General features: G+C 39.9%; 1 non-coding gene across 1 annotated transcript; it reads right to left on the reverse strand.

The window, feature by feature from the left end:
* Positions 1-452: 452 nt before the first annotated feature.
* On the reverse strand, positions 453-559 carry LOC112449419 (U6 spliceosomal RNA). The gene has a single exon (XR_003037988.1). It is a non-coding gene; the product is annotated as a U6 spliceosomal RNA (small nuclear RNA).
* Positions 560-5,957: the final 5,398 nt, after the last annotated feature.

Here is a 5,957-nt window from a genome sequence, read left to right on the forward strand (position 1 = left end):
GTTGTCATCACTTACAATGATGTGCTGCCCCTTCCCTTTCTGACCTCCAAGGAGTCTTCTGGCACATGTGTAGTCAGGAGGTCTCCTTAACTTGGAGAATGAAGAATATGTTGTCTTTTACTCTTATCTGAGCAGGGCCCAGCCTCCTCCATCATCCTTTTTTTTTTTTTTTAATTTTATTTTTAAACTTTACAATATTGTATTAGTTTTGCCAAACATCGAAATGAATCCGCCACAGGTATACCTGTGTTCCCCATCCTGAACCCTCCTCCCTCCTCCCTCCCCATACCCTCCCTCTGGGTCGTCCCAGTGCACCAGCCCCAAGCATCCAGTATCTTGCATCGAACCTGGACTGGCGACTCGTTTCATATATGATATTGTACATGTTTCAATGCCATTCTCCCAAATCTCCCCACCCTCTCCCTCTCCCACAGAGTCCATAAGACTGATCTAAAAATATGGAACGCTTCACGAATTTGCGTGTCATCCTTGCGCAGGGGCCATGCTAATCTTCTCTGTATCGTTCCAATTTTAGTATATGTGCTGCCGAAGCGAGCACTATCTTATAGAGTTTCTATACACAGGGGAGAAACTGTTCAGCCTGGGGCCCATCTATCTCCTGCCTCAGTTTGTTACATGGCAGTAGCTAACTGTTAAAGAATGTAGCGGAATTTTTTTAAAAAGGTAACTGTGTGAGGTGATGGATTAGTTAACTAACTTTATGGGTGTAATTATTTTACAATATATATATATACATCAAATCATCACACTGTACCCCTTAAATCCATATGTCAATTATACCTCAATAAACCTGGGGAAAAAGGAAACACAAAAAATGAAAGTCTTTAATACAAAGAAAAAAAAAGAATAGGATAAAGTATCCATGGCTGACATGACTGGGTTATTAGTGGACACAAGTCTGGAGTCCTCTGGATTATGTATGAGCCTGTGAGAGAGATGCACCTGGGGAACTCTCCTCCTACACACACCCCCTTCCAAAGCAATACAGAGGTATTGTCAGATGGCCAAAGCCTGAGTGAGCTGATAATATTTATATTTATGACTGTTAGTGTGATCCCATTTGTTCTCATAAATGGAGGAACTAAAGGACATTTTAGTAACAAAGATTTTGTCATTGAACGCCACAAGTTTATCTTTCATGAGGAAGGACTATCTTAATTAAGAGTTTACTTTATCCACTGATAAGAAGTTTTCTTTTTTTTTTTTTTAAATTTTATTTTTAAACTTTACATAATTGTATTAGTTTTGCCAAATATCAAAATGAATCCGCCATAGCATCTAAAATACCTATATGCAGAGTACCTCATGAGAAATGCTGGGCTGGAAGAAGCACAAACTGGAATCAAGATTTCCAGGAGAAATATCAATAACCTCAAATATGCAGATGACACCACCTTTATGGCAGAAAGCGAAGAAGAACAAAAGACCCTCTTGATGAAAGTGAGAGAGTGAAGTTGGCTTAAAGCTCAACATTCAAAAACAAAGATCATGGCATCTGGTCTTATCACTTCATGGCAAATAGATGGGGAAACAGTGGAAACAGTGGCTGACTTTATTTCTGGGGGCTCCAAAATCACTGCAGATGGTGATCGCAGCCATGAAATTAAAAGATGCTTACTCCTTGGAAGGAAAGTTATGACCAACCTAGATAGCATATTCAAAGGCAGAGACATTACTTTGCCAACAAAGGTCCGTCTAGTCAGTTCAGTTCAGTTCAGTCGCTCAGTCGTGTCCAACTCTTTGCGACCCCATGAATCGCAGCACGCCAGGCCTCCCTGTCCATCACCAACTCCTGGAGTTCACTCAAACTCATGTGCATTCAGTCGGTGATGCCATCCAGCCATCTCATCCTCTTGTTGTCTCCTTTCCCTCCTGCCCTCAATCCCTCCCAGCATCAGAGTCTTTTCCAATGAGTCAACTCTTCGCATGAGGTGGCCAAAGTACTGGAGTTTCAGCCTTAGCATCATTCCTTCCAAATAACACCCAGGGCTGATCTCCTTTAGAATGGGCTGGTTGGATCTCCTTGCAGTCCAAGGAACTCTCAAGAGTCTTCTCCAACACCACAGTTCAAAAGCATCAATTCTTCAGTGCTCAGCCTTCTTCACAGTCCAACTCTCACATCCATACATGACCACTGGAAAAACCATAGCCTTGACTAGATGGACCTTTGTTGGCAAAGTAATGTCTCTGCTTTTCAATATGCTATCTAGGCTGGTCATAACTTTCCTTCCAAGGAGTAAGCATCTTTTAATTTCATGGCTGCAGTCACCATCTGCAGTGATTTTGGAGCCCCCCAAAATAAAGTCTGACACTGTTTTCACTGTTTCCCCATCTATTTGCCATGAAGTGATGGGACTGGATGCCATGATCTTTGTTTTCTGAATGTTGACCTTTAAGCCAACCTTTTCACTCTCCTCTTTCACTTTCATCAAGAGGCTTTTTAGTTCCTCTTCACTTTCTGCCATAAGGGTGGTGTCATCTGCATATCTGAGGTGATTGATATTTCTCCTGACAATCTTGATTCCAGCTTGTGCTTCTTCCAGCCCAGCGTTTCTCATGATGTACTCTGCATAGAAGTTAAATAAGCAGGGTGACAGTATACAGCCTTGACATACTCCTTTTCCTATTTGGAACCAGTCTGTTGTTCCATGTCCAGTTTTAACTGTTGCTTCCTGACCTGCATATAGGTTTCTCAAGAGGCAGGTCAGGTGGTCTGATATTCCCATCTCTTGAAGAATTTTCCACAGTTTATTAAAGAAAATAAATAAAATAAATCCACCTTTCTTTTATTAGGAAGGGTATATTGTCACCCTACTTATTTAACTCATATGTAGAGTACATCATACAAAATGCCAGGCTGGATGAAGCACAAGCTGGAATCAAGATTGCTGGGAGAAATATGTAAGCTCAGATATGCAGATGATACCACCTTTGTGGTAGAAAACGAAGAAGAACTAAAGAGCCTCTTGATGAAAGTGAAAGAGGAAAGTGAAAAAGTTGGCTTAAAACTCAACATTCAAAAAACTAAGATCATGGCATCTGGTCCCATCACTTCATGGCAAATAGATGGGGAAACAATGGAAACCGAAATTTTATATTTTGGGGCTCCAAAATCACTGCAGATGGTGACTGCAGCCATAAAATTAAAAGCTGCTTGCTCCTTGGAAGAAAAGATATGACCAACCTAGTCAGCATATTAAAAAGCAGAGACATTACTCTGCCAACAAATGTCTGTCTAGTCAAAGATATGGTTTTTCCAGTAATCATGTATGGATGTGAGAGTTGGACTATAAAGAAAGCTGACTGCTGAAAAATTGATGCTTTTGAACTGTGGTGTTGGAGAAGACTCTTGAGAGTCCCTTGGACTGCAAGGAGATCCAAACAGTCCATTCTAAAGGAAATCACTCCTGAATATTCATTGGAAGGACTGATGCTGAAGCTGAAACTCTAATACTTTGGCCACTGATGTGAAGAGCTGACTCACTGGAAAAGACCCTAAGGCTGGGCAAGATTGAAGGTGGGAGGAGAAGGGGATGACAGAGGATGAGATGGTTGGACAGTATCTGGAATCAAGATTGCCTGGAGAAATATGAAGGACATCAATGACAGAGGATGAGATGATTGGATGGCATCACTGACATGATTTTGAGCAAGCTCTGGGAGTTAGTGATGGACAGGGAAGCCTGGTGTGCTGTAGTCCGTGGAGTCGCAAAGAGTCGGACATGACTGAGTGACTGAACTGAATTTCTTTTATGAAGCCACAATAACCTGAACATTTAATTCTGATTTGGAAATACAAAAACTAAAAACTATAATCAATTGCCCTTCTGAATATGGTTGTAAAAATCCTTGAAGATTGCTAGCAAATAGAACTCATCCATGTACCCAGAGTGTGACACTGTGACAATGTGTGATATATTTCAAGAATGCAAGGCGAGTTCAAAATCAGCAAATCTGGCAATTTAATTCATTATAATAAATTAAAGGACCAAGAACATATAATAAATAATTAAATGGTTAAAAGCCATTTGATAAAAGTGAGCAGCCACCCAATTAAAATGCTAAATAAAATTAAAAACTTTAAATATATAATAAAGACAATTTACCAAGATTCAGTGACAAATATTCTAAGAACAAACACTTAACCTAAATAAGCAACTTCAGAGGATGCCCAACTTCATTATTATTATGCAGTATCACCTTGGAACTCTAGTAATTGCAATATGGACAGAAAAAAAAAGAAAATCTAACTGACTAAAAAACACTAAAGTGATTAAGAAAATAATTTAATCGTATCTGACTAGATATAAGACAAATATATAAAAATAAATATCTAGTCTGTACAATACATGCAGAGAAATAGATATTGGATATATAGCCCATGTAAAATACCAAAAAAGACTATTGGAATGTTCTGGAAGACTTCATCCAACAAGCCATGTCATTTATTAGGTGAAACCTTCCTATGCAGGACAAAAGGTGGTAAATATACATGCATTAGCTTTAGCACTTTCATTATTTTACTGAGATATATTTGATTACGATTATTTTAATGTCAACTACAGTCAGAGGAATACATATTTTATATGCCAAAGCCTTTGACTGTGTGGATCACAACAAACTGCGGAAAATTCTTAAAGAGATGGGAATACTGGATTACCTGACCTGCCTCTTGAGAAATCTGTTTGCAGGTCAGGAAGCAACAGTTAGAACTGGACATGGAACAACAGACTGGTTCCAAATAGGAAAAGGAGTATGTCAAGGCTATATATGGTCACCTGTATTTGTGCTGTATATTGTGCTTATTTAACTTATATGTAGAGTAAATCATGAGAAACTCTGGGCCGGATGAAGCACAAGCTGGAATCAAGACTGGCTGGAGAAGTATCAATAACCTCAGATATGCAGATGACACCACCCTTATGGCAGAAAGCGAAGAAGAACTAAAGAGCCTCTTGATGAAAGTGAAAGAGGAGAGTGAAAAAGTTGGCTTAAAATTCAACATTCAGGAAACTAAGATAATGAGATTTGGTCCCATCACTTCATGGCAAATAGATGGGGAAACAATGGAAACTGTGAGAGACTTTATTTTGGGGGGCTCACAAAATCATCTAATCACACTAGGACCACAGCCTTGTCTAACTCAATGAAACTAAGCCATGCCCTGTGGGGGTCACCCAAGACGGGCGGCTCATGGTGGAGAGGTCTGACAGAATGTGGTCCACTGGAGAAGGGAATGGCAAACCACTTCAGTATTCTTGCCTTGAGAACCCCATGAACAGTATGAAAAGGCAAAATGATAGGATACTGAAAGAGGAACTCCCCAGGTCGGTAGGTGCCCAATATGCTACTGGAGATCAGTGGAGAAATAACTCCAGAAAGAATGAAGGGATGGAGCCAAAGCAAAAACAATACCCAGCTGTGGATATGACTGGTGATAGAAGCAAGATCCGATGCTATAAAGAGCAATATTGCATAGGAACCTGGAATGTTAGGTCCATGAATCAAGGCAAATTGGAAGTAGTCAAACAGGAGATGGCAAGAGTGAATGTTGACATTCTAGGAATCGGTGAACTAAAATGGACTGGAATGGGTGAATTTAACTCAGATGACCATTATATCTACTATTGCAGGCAGGAATCCCTTAGAAGAAATGGAGTAGCCATCATGGTCACCAAAAGATTCCGAAATGCAGTACTTGGATGCAATCTCAAAAACGAAAGAATGATCTCTGTTTGTTTCCAAGGCAAACCATTCAATATCACAGTAATCCAAGTCTATGCCCAAACCAGTAATGCTGAAGAAGCTGAAGTTGAATGGTTCTATGAAGACCTACAAGACCTTCTAGAACTAACACCAAAAAGATGTCCTTTTCATTATAGGGGACTGGAATGCAAAACTAGGAAGTCAAGAAACACCTGGGGTAACAGGCAAAT

Source organism: Bos taurus, chromosome 13 (assembly GCF_002263795.3).
Source record: "Bos taurus isolate L1 Dominette 01449 registration number 42190680 breed Hereford chromosome 13, ARS-UCD2.0, whole genome shotgun sequence".
NCBI lineage: Eukaryota > Metazoa > Chordata > Mammalia > Artiodactyla > Bovidae > Bos > Bos taurus.